The sequence below is a fragment of the Podarcis tiliguerta genome (genome assembly GCF_965153285.1).
Source record: "Podarcis tiliguerta genome assembly, chromosome: 5".
NCBI lineage: Eukaryota > Metazoa > Chordata > Lepidosauria > Squamata > Lacertidae > Podarcis > Podarcis tiliguerta.
The window spans coordinates 79,290,836-79,306,801 of NC_139538.1; the positions used below are offsets into that span (position 1 = coordinate 79,290,836).

Below are 15,966 nucleotides of genomic sequence, written 5' to 3' on the forward strand. Positions count from 1 at the left end.
CCCCCTAAAAAAACCCAAAAACCCACAGCTTCCCTCTTAAGGGAGGGGAGTGGCAGAAAAAGAAGGGGGAAGTAACTTCACTTGCTTGGAAAAGATTCAGCAAAGAAAATACTGGTTCTGTTTCAGAACTTCGCCAACCTCTCTTTTTCTTGAGGCATAAAGAACTGTCCCAAGAATGTGACAAGGTTTGTTCTTTCCTTAGGAAGAGATATTTTCTGTTGCAGCCAAAGAACCTTAAAAATGTGGCAGTAGGTGCAAGAGCAAGAGGGCTTTTTGCAGGTGTCTTTTTAAAAGTTTGCCTATGAAGCCAGCTTGTAAATCGCCACTTGTACTTGATTGCCTATGGCAACAATGAATGGCCTTTAGGTAACCAGTCAAGGAAGCTTTACAATAATTGGTTCCTTTTTTTCCTTTTAGGCCACAAATTACAAACATACAGATGCTCCAGTAGGCAGGATAATACATTTTTTGCAGGTTCATAAATGTTGCAGAGATTTATTTGCAAGGCTACTGTGAAGTGTTGGCTACTGCGCCTTTCTTCTTGTTTGCACTGTAATAAATGCCGTTGTATTTTTCCCACTTCTCCACTACATGTTTACTTTCACAGTTCATGTGACTAAAATGGAATGGTATTTCTTAAAAAAAACCTTAATGGTTTAAAAGAAGCTATTGGTTGCAGAACTCCAATAATGGTTCATTTTATCCCATATTTCCTTTCCTGGTTAATCATATTTATTGGCCAGTGCTGGTGCAGACATACTGCAGCCAAACCTGTTAACCATGGTTAAGAACAGTGCTATTTTTCTAGAAAAATAGCTTCCGGAACTCACCATGAACATCTCTCTTGTTCTCTTACAATGGCAATGGCGCCCACCTGAGAAGAGCCGGAACTGAGTTCTGGAAAGTTCTAGCCCGGGGAAAAAGCCCTGGTTAAGAGATTGAAAAGCAGGCCGCACGCTCACACAGCCCTTCTCCCAAGACCCTAGCTCACACATGAGTTCCCTCTTTCAGCCCTAATCATGGTTAGGGCTGCCATACGTCCAGACATAGCTGGAATTCGACCCTTGCTGAAACGTCTGGGAAAATTGAGACGTATAGCAGCCATAATCCTGGTTAATGATTATGCTGGCACCAATTTTCTAGTAACACAGAGTTACTAGAAATTAGAATTTGAAACCCCCTTCAGACATGAAACCTGGTGTGACTCCTTCTCCTCTCCTCTTCTTCCTGGTTAAGAGTTAAATCCATCTTCCCAACCCCACCCCTCATATTTAGACTGCAAGCTCTTTGAAGCTACAACTTGTCCTTTGCTTATGTGACTTTGAAAAACACCGCCTATGTTGGTGATGTTGTATTAATCACAGACAGTCATATGTGCATTTATTCTATGTATGTGGATAAAGGTCTTTACAGAGCAGTGGCATGGCAGGAAAAAGGAAAAGGACAGGTCCCTCTCAGGTCACTGGATATGTTCTCCAGCCTGAGCTGCCTAGAGAAAAAAACAAACCTGAAGCAACAGTCCAGAATTCCTCTTGCTTACTGTAACATCAAGCGCAAGTTCTCAGCGTCTAAAAATATCTGCCAGAAGGACTTTTGTTCTCCAACAGCTTAAGGGAAAATCCAGCTGACAAAGCTAACGATCCAAATAACACACCATTTATTTTAGGGTGTATGCACAAGATCGCACCCTTTTTATTCTGTATTAATTAATATCGAACTATGAGTACACCCCCTGCTTCCGTACAGATGATCAACGATGGAGATTAAAAGACACCAGTCCACATGTAAGCATAAAAGAAAGGCTGGAAGAATCCCACTGTTTTAAAGGCTTCAATTAAGTCTTAAAAAGAAGAATTCAGCTGAGTTGTGGATTACCTAATTTGTGTGAACTCTAAAATAATTACAAGTTTAGACAACAGGTTTTGCCTGATAATAGATAGGCTAGATAACGGGGGTTTTTTTACCAACCAGTTACATGTTCTCAGCCAGCATGAAAGAAACCATGCAATGCAAGGAACTGTGTTGGACATTTCCCTGTATCTCCCCATTTCAAGTATTTTTGCAGTAAATTAAATGGCAGCTCACTTACGACCAAGGGCATTCATGTACCATTTCACTGTAGTGACATTTGGTATTGGACTATGATCAAACCTAGCCATTGCAAACAAGAGCACATGACTAGTCCTTGTGGCTGTCTTTTTTGCAAACCGTTCAGTACACCATCACAAGATCTCAGCTCCCTTGATCCTTCATTACAGCTATTACGTACTTTCACTACAGCACAGTTTGTCCTTTTGCTTTATTATTAGACTATTTTAGAATTTAGCCATGTAACAATCACAAACAAATAATCATTTATACGGATGTGGAAATGAGGTCTTTGTCCAATAGATGGCAGCTAGGATATGGTTACCAGATTTTTTTTAGTGAATCCAGGGACACTTGTTTTTTGTGTTTTTTTAAAGCTGAGTAACAACAGGGAGTCAGTAGTGGGGATGGTGAGGCAAGCACACATTGCATATTGTATAAACGTGCAAAGCCCTTTTTTTGCACCCTGTGAAACATAAATGCGCAGTTTTTTTTAAAAAAAACTGGGCAATGGCACGCCGCGTGCCCATGACTCCCGAGCCTTCCCCAATCTCCTTCCCCCTTCCCCCTTTGTTTTGACAGATCACGGGAGGCTCAGGAGTCACGGGTGGGTAGCCGTGGGCCAGGAGGGGCCAGCCTGGTAGTGCAGTTGGCTCTGGCTGGCTTCAGGAGCTGCTCACTGCCGTGGCGCAGGAAAAATGGTGGGTGCCATGGCAGCGAGCAGCTCCTGAAGCCAGCCAGAGCCAACTGCACTAACAGGCTGGCTCCGGGCTACTGAGGCTGCCGCTGCCACATTTCCCGGGGACAGATTTGCAAATCTGGGGACATTCCAGGGACGGAATTTGTCCAGGGACAGATTTGCAAATCCGGGGACTGTCCCTGGGAACTGGGAGCGTCTAGTAACCCTAAGTTAGGGTATCAGATTTTGTGTGTGTGTGTGCCAAACTTCAGCTCTCTGACAAAAATGATAGAAGATTTTCTATAGGCCACTCATTTCCCCAGGTCTCCAGAGCACTTCTTGCTGATACATGATCCATTGTAGCATTAGCCATGACTTCAGCCTGGAACCTCCGGCCCTGTGTGCTGGTTCCTCCTTTATTCACAGCTACAGAACAGAATTATCAAAGAACAGAACTATCAGAAATTCAGAGCAACAGAACAGGACTATCAAAGAACAGACCTATCCTCTTCAGATTGCATCATGGCTTCACCCCCAGACAGCTTATTGATTCTCCTGACCAGGGCTAGCAATAAATAATTCCACATTGGGCCTAGGCAACAGTTCTGGTTTAGATCTTGCTGATCTGGTTTATTACCCTCTTGCATTCACCTCTTGTCTGATACCTTCTTGCATCCTGTTCTTTTCAGATGGAATCCTGGCAAAGAGTGACTTGGGTTTGGGCTCCTCCTTTCTGAAAATACCTCCTTGAATCTCAAGCCATCTGCTCATCCAGCTCCTCAGCAGTTATGACTCCTGATCCTGCAGTTATTCACATCTGCCTGCCACCCAGCGTCAACTATCCACTCTTAAAATGATGGCCCTGTATTCATCCGTTCCTTTTCTTATGCATTTATACATGTCTTCCTTGAACTTTTACAAAAGCTCCTTTTCAATTTCTTGTTGAGGTTTACAGATCGGTTTTTCCCCCTATAACTGGGTGCAGCTCACATTCCCAGATTGTTCAGCCTTTGCCACCTACTCTGTTCTGGACCTCTCCAGTTCAGCTTTTGGGGCCCTCCTTCTCTTTCCTTTATTTCTTAATAAAACTTCATAGATCTCTGTTGGGTTGTATCAAGTCTCAGTGGAGTCCAGCATTGCTTCTAAAAGTTTTGAGCTACAGAATATTGTCAGGCCTCCCAGATTTTGTCAGCCATGAGTAGGGCTAGTCCTAGAGAAAATTATGTCCCAGCCATGGAGTTGCCAATTTGATCATCCTTTCTAATACTGTATTTTGCATTGCGTTGGTAGACCATCTCACAATTTTGATGCACCATTGACATGTGTGGGTGATCCCTAGCATATAATTAATTTGCACACAGGACAAGCTCTTACACCCACTCACCATTTGTTGAATGGGCACTGATGCCGTAAATTTTCCTAAGTATAATAATGGTGATGGTGATGATGAAGTAGCAGTAGTAGGAATCTTAACACAATGCTGGCCTTGCAGGCCAGTGCTGCCAGCTTAGCAAGTAAAGATGAAGTGTTTGTATATTTTTGCTCATCTATTAAATGGAACTTGAGCAGGTAGCCTGTGACAGACACTTCAGTATCCCCACATCCAGTATCCTCAGTTGGTAACTTGCCGCTAAATCCAGGTTTGCCCATAAGACAGTGGCCAAGGCTACCATTTTATCACCTGCATGCATCCTCCTGATTAAAGACTGCCATCAACAAAACTAACTAACATCAGACTAAAAGACTAACATCAACAAAACTAAAGATACAGTGCGAAGTTCCGTATCAAATGTGTTTCTTCCATTATTTTTATTTATTTCTTGCTCATTATTGTCATAGGAATAATGATTCCAAATTACATTTTGTGCAATTCATCATTATTAAAGCAAACCTTGCTTGAATGAAAATCAAATTAATTCATTCCTAATAGGAGTGCCTCCAATTTCAGGTGAAGCCAATCAGATGAGCGGGGTAAAAAAAATCACCCAGCAAAGGCTTAAATACCTAATAGGAGATGAGAAATCAAACGGGAATTAATGTGGAGAAAACATAATTAAAAGAAAAACCTTGATTGAATTTAGACAGAATTGACATAACAGTGCAAATTAACTTTGTACAAAAAAGTATTCACTGAGAAAGCAATAAAAAGGCATTTCATTATTAATCTATATTCAAACAATAGAGCTGGCTTAATGTGAAACATAGGGTTTAATAGCCACAGTTTACAATGGCTGTCAGGAGTTGATGTTAACATTAGGATACCTAAATATCAGGAAATGAATCGTTAGAAATTGTATCATTAGAGGATTCTAGCAATGGCAAACATATTTAAGAAGGATGTTGACAAGCTAGAACGTGTGCAGAGGAGGGCAACCAAGATGATCAAGGGCCTGGAAACCAAGCCTTATGAAGAATGGTTGAAGGAGCTGGGTATGTTTAGTCTGGAAAAGAGGAGATATCATAGCCATCTTGAAATATCTAAAGGGCTGCCACATGGAAGATGGAGAAAGCTTGTTTTCCTGATCTGGAGGGCTGCTGCAACAAACAGCTGTACAAGTCTTTGGGAGGCAGAGATACAAGAGGGCATCAGAGGAGGGAAGGAAGGAAAGAGGGACAGAGGCCAGTGTTGCCCGCGGCACCCTTGACCATCATTCAAGGCCCCCCCCCCCCAGGGTACTATAGCACACTGGTTGAAAACCACTGGTGTAAAGGAAGGACATAAGCTGGTCCTCCTAGCCTTCCCCAAACTGTTACAGTAGATATTGTGGACTTAAGAAACCCCCATCAGCCCCAGCCAGTGGATCTATTTTAACTGGCAGTGCCTCTCCAACATCTTAGGCAGAGGACCTTCCCAGCTCTGCCACCCAAGATCTCTCAACTGGAGATGCTAACAAAAGTTCAAGCATGAAAGGTTTGCACTACTTAAAAATAAATACCCAGAGTTTAATAATGCTTCAGGGAAACTAGTGCAGAGAGTGCTGTGATGTTGTTTTTAAAATGCAAAATGCGTAACAGTTTCAACTTTAAACTGTTCATAGCATTGGGACTACACTGGGGTTTCCCCAAGTTAAATATGCAAATCCTGAAGGGAAGACACACATCCTTAAACACTCAGATGGAACATGAGCTCACGCTAACACACCCACCCCTCACTGCTTTTCACTTAATGTGGTTTCTACAGGAAACACTAGAACACCAATGATGGGACCTGTATACTGTCAAAAATGTGAAGTGGCCCTTTTGGGGGCTGTAAAAGCAAAATATTTAGAGCCAGCCTCACATCTACACAGCTTCCTCCAGGCCCATTTTGTGGGAGACTGTCCTGCTGCTGGTGGAACAGACTTCCCCATCTTATTGTCACCTTGATGCTTCTGCTCAAGGCCAGGAGGAAGAAAGGATTTGATGCTGCAGAAGTAGGAAATTACTTGCCATGTGGAGTGTGAAGCAATTGTTTTGCAGCTGATAGAAAGGGCTGTTCTCAGATAATCAGTGTAATTGTAATGGGAGGCAAGGAAGATGGGAAGGACAACCTCCAGCCTCAAGACACAAACTGAAATCTGTGTGAATTATAATTCCATACCTATATCACATTGCATGCACATATCTACACCACATTTGGTTTAAGAATAAATCCTCAACCCAGGTATAAACTTACAGAGGGTGCTCCAGTTATGTGGAAAAGGCACAGTTTTTCTCTGTTCACTGTTTTACAGATCACACAAACAGAATGGCTTCTTTTGAGGAACGAGGCATAGCATTACAAACCAAGAAAGAGACAGATAAGAAGTACAATCAACAGGCCTGGACACCACCCTGAGAGCATGGAATCCCATAGGGTTCATTTGCACCTCCTCTAGTGTGGTTTTCCACACAGGGGGCTCGGAACTGATGTTGTCCTTAGAATCACTCTAGAGAGATGATCTCAGGAGAAGGGAATCATCGCTAGCAGTTCCAGGAAGAAGATCAACACGCCAGAGAGCATGTTGCTCTCAGTCATCTTCCTTTTATAACATGATGTATTTATACCCAAGAGAGCTCTGCTCACATGCAGCAACACTCTGGGTCAGGCAGCAGCCTCTGTCTCCAGTCAGTTTAAATGCTAAGGCAGAGAGAAATGATACAAAGCCAAGATCCTCCTGACACATATGGCAGCTCTCTTTTATAAGCAGAAAGGTCATGCAAGAACACAGAATGATTTAAGGTTCACATACAGGAAAGATGACTGACTGCTTTTTAAAAGTGTTGCTCAAGTCAGCTAACACATTTATATGCTAATTCAAAAGTGGGCTGTCCTCTCCTGGGCTTCTTTGGGATGAAGGGTGGGATAAACATTTAATAAATAATAAAAAGGACAATAGCTGCACTAGTAAAGGAGCCGTACAAGTAGCTGCTACATTCACTAATAACAAGGCCAACTAGGGCTGCCAAGAGGTGGGTACACAGACTCTTTGCTTTCAAAAAAGAGAAGTAAATCAAACATTTCTAATGAAAGTTAGGAAACAAAATGTGGAGACAACTCTCAGGCTTCAGCAAGCAGCACCATTGCTAAGGATACTTGACCACTGCTGCTAAGCAATCTGAGAAAGGAATGTTGAGAGGAGGGCACTTCCAAAGCAGGAGAAAAAACACACCAGAAACTGCTTGTTGCTGCTAGCTGAACAGTGGATGGTGGGAGATACTGGGGCATGTTTGTTTAAGCACTTTCCTCATTCCTACATTATTTCATTCACACACACCTCAAATGCCCTGCCTTTACAGACGAAAACACAACTGGCTGGCTTTGTACGTTTTACTTGGAAGTAACTCCCTTGAAATAAATGAAGTTTCCTTCATACCAAGAAAAAATATTGATATTGCAGCACTCACCCTCTGACTTGTCTCTCACATAGCCACTACCAGTCTGTCATCAAAGGGCTGCTTTTTGTTAATATGCAGTCACCACAAAATAAAAATATGTACAACCTTTAAAAGATATCTGAAGGCAGCCTTGTATAGGGAAGTTTTAAATGTTTAATTATGTTTTATTATCTTTTTGTATATGCTGGAACCCGCCCAGAGTGGCTGGGGCTACCCAGTCAGATAGGTGGGGTACATTTTTTAAACAGCAGGAGTTTGTGTGCATGGGACCCGATCCACATAATGTGTGCTGATCCCTGGAAATCCTGTTAGACCAGAGGTCAGCAACTGGCAATCTTTGAGCCAAATCTGGCTCCCTGAGATACTGCCTAGACTACCTGTTGCCAATCCAAAGATGAAAACAGGATGTGGAAGCAGTACAGATGTGGCAAGCCCCTTTGGGAGTTGGAATCAAGCCTCTTTGCCCTTGCCCACTATTCATATCCTTCCAAAAGTGGCCCTGCATCTGTCTCCCTGGAGTCTTTCAAATAAAACATTTGAATGGGATGTTGTGCATCCCATCCAATTACTCAACTTGTCAAAGCATCTCCTGACATGTCCAGCTTGCTGTTCCACAAGTTGATGTTATTGCTTTTGCTCTCTCATGCATCCTGGTAAAAGCCCTAGCCCCCTTCTTCACGGCAGCTCCTTACAGAACTAAAGATTCTTCGTACTGTTCTTAAAATACGGTATATTTTTTATTCTATTTAGAAATGTGCACATTTACTCCGAGTGGCTAAGCACAGTTCCTTCCTCCTGCAAAAAAAATGTGATCTTTATCTTCCTTCCTTAAAGCACAGATTCTGCATGGAAATTATGTGAGCTGAAGAGTCCTGAGAGTGTAATTGCTCACAACAAATGAACAGCTAAAAATCCAGGCAACCTAAACAAATAACATGAAATATTTGCTTTGCTAAATATCAACATATTAATAAGCAAGCACGCAATCTGTTATGGGCTGTGAGGAATTTCTCCTCTTTGCTGAGGCTGAGAGAGAAAGACAAACTACCCGACAAAATTATGTTTGGGAAATTCTTATCTAGAAAAAAATATACATGTTCAGATTGTACTGCTAGAAGGATAGTCACCTGTGACCATTTCTGAGGTGGCCTTTAAAAAACTGCATCTTTGTGGGGGGAAAGGTTGTCAAAACGAAAACATTAAAGGGATGGTAACTGTTGATACCGTGCAAGTACCGTTATATCCAAGGGGGTGCTGACTATCTAATCCCAAGATATATCCCAAGATGAAATAGACAGTTAAGGATCCTTAATTGTTCTGAACCTTTTTATTCGGTTAAATAAGATTCTGGTGCTACTTCGATTAATTGTTGTATGAATCAGCAAAAAAAGTTTCAAGCATTAATTGGTAGTTAAATCAACCAAAGTTTCAGTTGATTAATCATTGGGGGTCATTTTTAATCTGTGGGACTGAGAGTTAAGGGCATTATTTTACAACTATTTTACTTCTACTGTTACAGGAAATTAAACCGAAAATGCTAGGAGCCTTTCCACCTAACCATTTGTGGTTGCTTTTTTGTTTAAACTGCAGGCTCATATCTGCAGTTTCTAAAAAAATAAGAATATGCAAATATCTGTAAATTTTAATCTGATTTTAATCAGATAAAGAGGAAACAATTATTCAACTAAAATTGTTTAATTGGACGACTGCCCTAATAAATGCACAGAAGATTGTGGAAAATATTGGGTTATGTAAGAGTTACCAACCTTTTAACCAGAGCACCATTTCAGCCACACAGAATACACTATGCTGTAGCATAACTTTTGTTCATCTTACAAATTGTTAGAAATTCTAAAAAAATCAACTTTTATGTCATGTGGATTCTGTATCAGCACAAAGCTGGTACAAAGCTCCTATTGCACCAGATGGACCTGTCACATCAGCTGATTCTTAATTCCAACAGATCCATGTTTTAAACTCATTTGTGGGTGCTTTAAGGACACCTATCTTCATAATTAATATAAAAAGTACACAAAATGTGCTATACAAGCTACTCTTGGGATTAGAAATTTCACCGCAACATGGCTTTGCTGAAATATGGGGGACTATGTTTAAGTACTGGTACATCACTTGTTGTGCTACAAATCAGTAACTATGAGGGCAAAGCATCACTACCACACTACCACAAGCACATGCATCAGGTGAACACACTTGGAAATGCAGTGACAACCTATATAAAAGAAACAAAATATTGCACATAACTAATTTAAATTGTGAGTGGGGAGAGGGAAGAAAGGAATTTTAAAAACACGGTGGATTTCACAAGATTATTGGCAAGGGAATGATTTTGTGGCTCACCCCCTCCACCAGTGTACCCCCTCACATTTTGGGTGGGGGAGACTAGCACCTTCCCCCTAGAGACATCTGGCCTAATGATTACTCCAGGAGACAAGAAGCTAGAGAGAGTATGTGGGCAATTGCTTAGCAGCCATCCTCTTTTGCTTCAAGGTAACCTAGGCCATCTATTTATCTCCCAACTGCCTCTAACCACCATCTGTGTGCTGCTATCCAGTCCTCTCCACCCAAGCATGAAGATGACTTAATACTAAACCACAGGAGCCAGCATTTCCTTACCCTTCAGTGGCTCATTCCTGAAAGTTATCACACAGCTCCAAACAAAGGAGTGATGACAACAACAAGAAGTCAGCTTCCACAGAAGTTAATATTGAGAAGGAGTATTCTGTTCCTAGCTAAATTAGCCCTTTTAAGATTCTTCACCAATGAACTTCATTCTATTGACTCCCTTTTTCTATCCCCTCTTTCACACTAGGGCTACAAATCTATCCTTTGTCTTCATTAGGAAGCAGACAGATGTTCAACTACACTAGCCATGTTGAAGAAAAACACGGGATAAAAGAGACAGAATTGCCTTTCATGGTTAGACCAAGGTTCACTTCCAGTTTGTAACAAACCACTGTTTGCCATTTTGCCTCAACACAGCAAACTGTTTTGATATCAAAGCAGGATCTCAAACCAGGTTTGGGACCCTGACATGTAAAAAAAATCCCTTCATACATGAAGCAAGGGGGGAAAGTGCAGAGAGTGAACAAGCACCAGGGCTCTAGTTCTCATGGTGACTTTTATTCCAAACATCCAACACTCAAGCATGCATCACTTCCAAACATGCAAGTTGCATTCAGCTGTCATAGTTAATAACCATAGCTGGCTCCAGCTGACAGTGAGATCAGGCTTTTCCTGAGATTCCAAGACCAGTAAAGGGCCCTCTGTCCTATTTTTACTTTGCATGGTGCAACCAAGTGGGTTGGGAGCAAAAGAGAGACTTCAACTCATATTCCCTGCTTCTTACCAGTTAAGGAAACCCACTGAGGGTGCCTTGTCTTAAGACCACCAAAGTCCTAGCACTGCCTAAAAGCAGCAGATAGACCTACTCTCCATGAATCTGCCTAATTCTTATACAGCAGATACTTTCAAACAAAATTCGGAAGGTCAAAAAGTTAATCAAACAACATCAACCGTTGCTGCAACCATATTTCTGTAAAATAGACCCTACCTGTCATAATGAAAATAAACTCTCATAATCCACAAGGGACAACATAATACAGACACCTCAAAATTCTGAATTGTCAGTTTTTCATAGCGCAAGTGGAAATTTTACCTTTAGGTGGTTCAGCATTTAGGAACAAAAACTGATGGTCTGATTAATCTCTCACTCAATACCAGTGGTAAGATGTGCAACTTGATGGCAAACTCCCCAGGCTTGTTCTGCAAGGAGAAAAGTAGAACAAAATTTCTGATAAATTATCCCATTTGTACTATGCTCTCCCACTCAGGGAGATGAGAAGAGCGTTTTAGCCTCCCAACAGACTTGGGAGGTAGCTTAGGCAGAGACGGTGATTTGCCCAAACCCAAGAGGGAGTGATTCATTCAGTGAACCGTACAGCCAAGTAGAGCTTTGAACCTCCCGGAAACATTGAAACAGAGCCCTCTAGCTATAACACACTGGCTGAAAGTTCTTCTCTGCTCAGTGGCAGAAGTATAGAATGTTTCTCAGAAGGATTTGGCAGAGACTCTTCTCTCCCCATGTGCCCAACCTAAACCTGTTCCAAAGAGTTGGAGGAACCCCCATAATAGATTTAAGGGGTGTGCGGGAAGTTGGAATTTCTTTGTGTGGCCAAAAGTCCTTGCACTAGCTTTTGTACCTCCATCAACTCTGATGGTTTCTAAGCATCACATGAGCAGTAAAGCAGCTCACCAATGCAGAACCACTGGGCTATCTTCTTATTTAACTGATCTAGTATTTGAGTTAAATAAAAAAAAACCTCCAGTGTCTGACAGAAGGCCAAAATCAAACTGACAATGCACAAATGGAATTTCTCATCTTTGGGCATATGTCTAGATTTGCTTTAAGAAAAAACATTCTGGAGGAAACAAAACTATTTGAAGCTAGTTGAGAATATCCAAGTTCCTCCCATTCAAGGTGATGAAATTCTCAGAACTGCAAACTTTAACCAGTAAGTTAATTGGTTAAACGGCAGCGAGAGGTAGGTGGCTATATCAGAATGGCACAATTTGTTGCTGATTTTACACCATGTTGCTGCTGGGGATACACTGTAACTGTAATATAGAATGAAAAAAGAAATGCTAAATCGAACCCTTCTTTAGAGGAAAGGGTAAGTGGCAGATTTTATTCACTTGCAACTATGTTAACACTTCCTTCAGCGTCTCAAAAAGACAGCCGCATCAAAGATTTGGGTTAGAGGCTCATTTAAATTTAATCAATCAGTTCAAAAGGTCATGATTACTCAACTAAAATTCATAAATTGGTTGACTATATCTTAGTTTGGGGTGTGCATCTGCACAATGAAAATGCTAAGGCTCAGGAATTTGTAGGCATCTGCATTTTGAAAGAATTAAATACAGAAGAATCTAGGAGGTATGAATGTCGCTCCTAATACAATTCTGCCACTTCCGTGCTTCTCTTGCCTTTGAATGCTAAAATATTCTCTTGCCAACTCTCAGCATAGCTGCCTTTCCATCAAACAGTCAGAAATGTTCAGGGGCTGCTGATCTGTTGCCAATACTTAGGGCCAAGGAATTATGAGAAGGTGCCTTTTTAGTCAATTATCATGTTGTTATTTATATTACAGAGCAATGCAGGAGGCTCTTGCACGCTAACACCTTCATTTACAGTTATGGATAGATTTTGGCAGCATTGTGGCTTTACAAACTTTCTAAGAAAATCCCTTTAATTTCAAATTGAATTAACTTCAGATCAGGCTGCTTGTGCCCCTGAAGGTACGTATTTTCTACCTTTTGTTATACACATGGGAAGAGCTGGGTGATGGAGTAAAGCTTCTACCGGATACATGTGTTGCAACACACCAGAGCTTACTATTCCTTTGCTGCTCTTGCAGCCATTCAGCACATTGACCATGTTCAGAGGGCCAAATACTAGCTTAATTAGTGAGGCTATCAACAAATCTATATATTCACATGCAGCTCTTTCATTCCTGCTTCACTGCCATTTTTGTGCAAGCAGGAAAACAAAGAAGCCATTAACCACAGTTCCCAGTTTACAAGTAACTGAAAACTGTGGTTAACTGTGACTTCTTGTTTTGTTGCCCTACTTGCATGAAGGGGCTGTATGGATATGAAGTTTGCCCTGGCTTATTAAGTCAGGATTTTATTGTGTAAACCACATCACTATGCAGCAGCAAAGAGATTTGCCAATGAGTGTGCACTTGAAGGGGAGCTATAGCCAATTCCTGGCTCTCAGATGAATGACGATCCAAATAGTTGGCAGGGACTGCTGCAGCAAAAATGAGTGTTGAGGCATCTTAAGTACTAATAATGAGCTTTCATAGGCTCATTATGAAATACTTTATCAGATGCATGATGCACACATTTTCAAAAACAGACTAGTTTCATATGCACATTACATTTTCAGATTTACATGTAAAAAAAAAATCAAAAATCAACAACACTTAGTTATACCAAAAGGCAATCTGCGGTAGTTCTTAGGTGTGCCATCCCAAGTTAAAGATTGTTTTCAGAGCTGATGAAGTGAAAGTGGAGTATTAGAGAAGTCAACGAAGAAGAAAAGAAGAAGAGGAGGAGGAGGAGGAGGAGGAGGATTTTGGATTTGATATCCCGCTTTATCACTACCCTAAGGAGTCTCAAAGCGGCTAACATTCTCCTTTCCCTTCCTCCCCCACAACAAACACTCTGTGAGGTGAGTGGGGCTGAGAGACTTCAAAGAAGTGTGACTGGCCCAAGGTCACCCAGCAGCTGCATGTGGAGGAGCAGAGACGCGAACCCGGTTCCCCAGATTAGGAGTCTTAACCACTACACCACACTGGACCCAGGCTTAGGAAGGCATGCGTGCTTTTAGCATGGAACTAAGAGACGGGGAGAAGGCCAAGGGACTGGGAACTGAATTTCATATATTAATAAGCAATAACTGATAAAAGTCTTTGGCTCCTGGTAGTAGTGGTAGTTACACTGTTTGAAAAATCAACACTTCATTTATAAGGTTGGAACCAGTTAACTGTAGCAAGGTAGATCTCTGACTCAATCACATGATTTAAATTGTTTTCTTGAATTTGGTTTCCTTTTTTGCTTTCCTAATTTTTCCAAGCTACTTAGTTTCTCTTCAAATAATAGCAATAACAATAATAATCCGGCACATTATTCCATTGCATGGGACACAAAAGCTTGCATTTGATGGAAATAGTTCCCTTCAAGTGAAGCCTCAACAAAGCTTCCTTGTATATTAAAAAACCAATCACTTCTCTTCTAAAGTTCTTTTTCTTTTCTTTTTTCTTTCAGAAAGCATGGAAGGGAGATAGCCTGCAACAAAGGCGACTAGATTTTTGCAGGACTAGATTGACTTTCCAACAGTGTGATTAGACCAGGAGAGCACAGCTGCAACTTATAAATGCCCAGGCAAGGCACACACGAGTGGCGTCTCATCTAGTCTGCCAAAATTCCAAGCAATTAGAACAAATAACACTTTCAGCTCTTCTGCAAGTTACCGAGATGGAGAATAAACACCACCAGTGGAGGAGAACGGTCGGGTGGGAAAAAGACTTCTTGTTTCATAAGGGTTACTTGAAAAAAAAAGTTATTTATTTTTAAATTTTCCATCAGAACAACCAACCACTTGCTTGCTCACTCCAAAGCATGGCAGTCCGCATGTCTCCAGGGGAAAAAAAGGAGTTTGTTTCTTCTTCCATCTTACTCCCAGTTGGCCAGAATCCTACTCTCTTTCTGATATTGTTACTCCCGGGAAGAGGTAACTAAAATGTGGGTTTTGAACTGGAGTACAGTACTATATAGCAGCCAAAAATCCTTAACAGAGAGTCTATGTCCTTAACAGACACTTGGATATTGCTTTCTTGTCCAACGCTGACCCAATTGGACTTGAAGGTAGGAAAGGGGCAAGTTTTTAACCTTCCTCTCTTCTCTTCTAGCAAGCCTAATGGCATTCTACAGACATGCTGCCCAATTCCTTTAGCAGGCACTACCCAATTTATGTAAAGTGTTGCCACCAAAAGGTCAGATGGAATAGGTTGGGTTGGGTTTTCCCCCAATGCTATCCTTCCCTCCCAAAGTTGCATTTCCATTTGCAGTATGAAAAAAAGTGGGGGAGAGTTTGCACATGGATTGTAACTCAATTTGTATCATTATGAAAAGGTTAAACCCGGAGTTGAGTCTCTAAGACGGTTGGGTGATGCCTTGCACTCCTCCTTCTGGCAACTCTGCAGCCAGGCATCACACACATCCAAATTCTTATCTGGCTCAGATTAAAATCTGATCCACTCACTCAATACCACCCCCCAATAAACAACCTTTCCCCTTCCCTTCCTTTAAATATCCCACATACCACAAGAGCTGGGGCAACATTCCAGCACCAGGGGAGTGAGAGGAAGGGGGTCTTTAGTTTCCTCCCTGTGCTAGGACATAGGACCCCCTTCCACAACCCTTAAGGAGAAGGGAGGAAAGGATTGGTGTCTTTCCCCCCTTACTGCAGCTGCTGTCACTGGCTCAGTAAGGCAGTCTTTTAAAGAAATAGAATGGGGGGTGTCCATTTTTGTAGGCTGCACAGCTAGGATGGTGGATCTGATAGTCTCGGAAATAAGCCAAGCCATATTCCGCTTCATTGTTTTTAAGTAGCTGAGTTTATTTTCAAGCTAACATCGTATTGGCATGGCAGGGACTTGCCCTTCTCTAAGAAACAGTCATCTTTAGGTCCAGAGGCACTGCAGGATTAGCGTAGTCAGTATGGCTAGAGATTAGCAGTCACATCCTAACCATGTTCT

General features: G+C 41.6%; 1 protein-coding gene across 14 annotated transcripts in view; it reads right to left on the minus strand.

The window, feature by feature from the left end:
- Positions 1 to 15,966, minus strand: part of ZMIZ1 (zinc finger MIZ-type containing 1) — a 368,324-nt gene that overhangs the window by 236,183 nt on the left and 116,175 nt on the right. For 13 of the 14 annotated variants that reach the window (XM_083440341.1, XM_083440353.1, XM_083440342.1 and 10 more), the window contains exon 3: positions 11,301 to 11,407. The exons of the other annotated variant lie outside the window; for it this stretch is intronic. The gene's annotated coding sequence lies outside the window, so the exon portion shown is untranslated. The remainder of the gene's footprint in view (positions 1 to 11,300; positions 11,408 to 15,966) is intronic. 14 annotated transcript variants of the gene reach the window in all.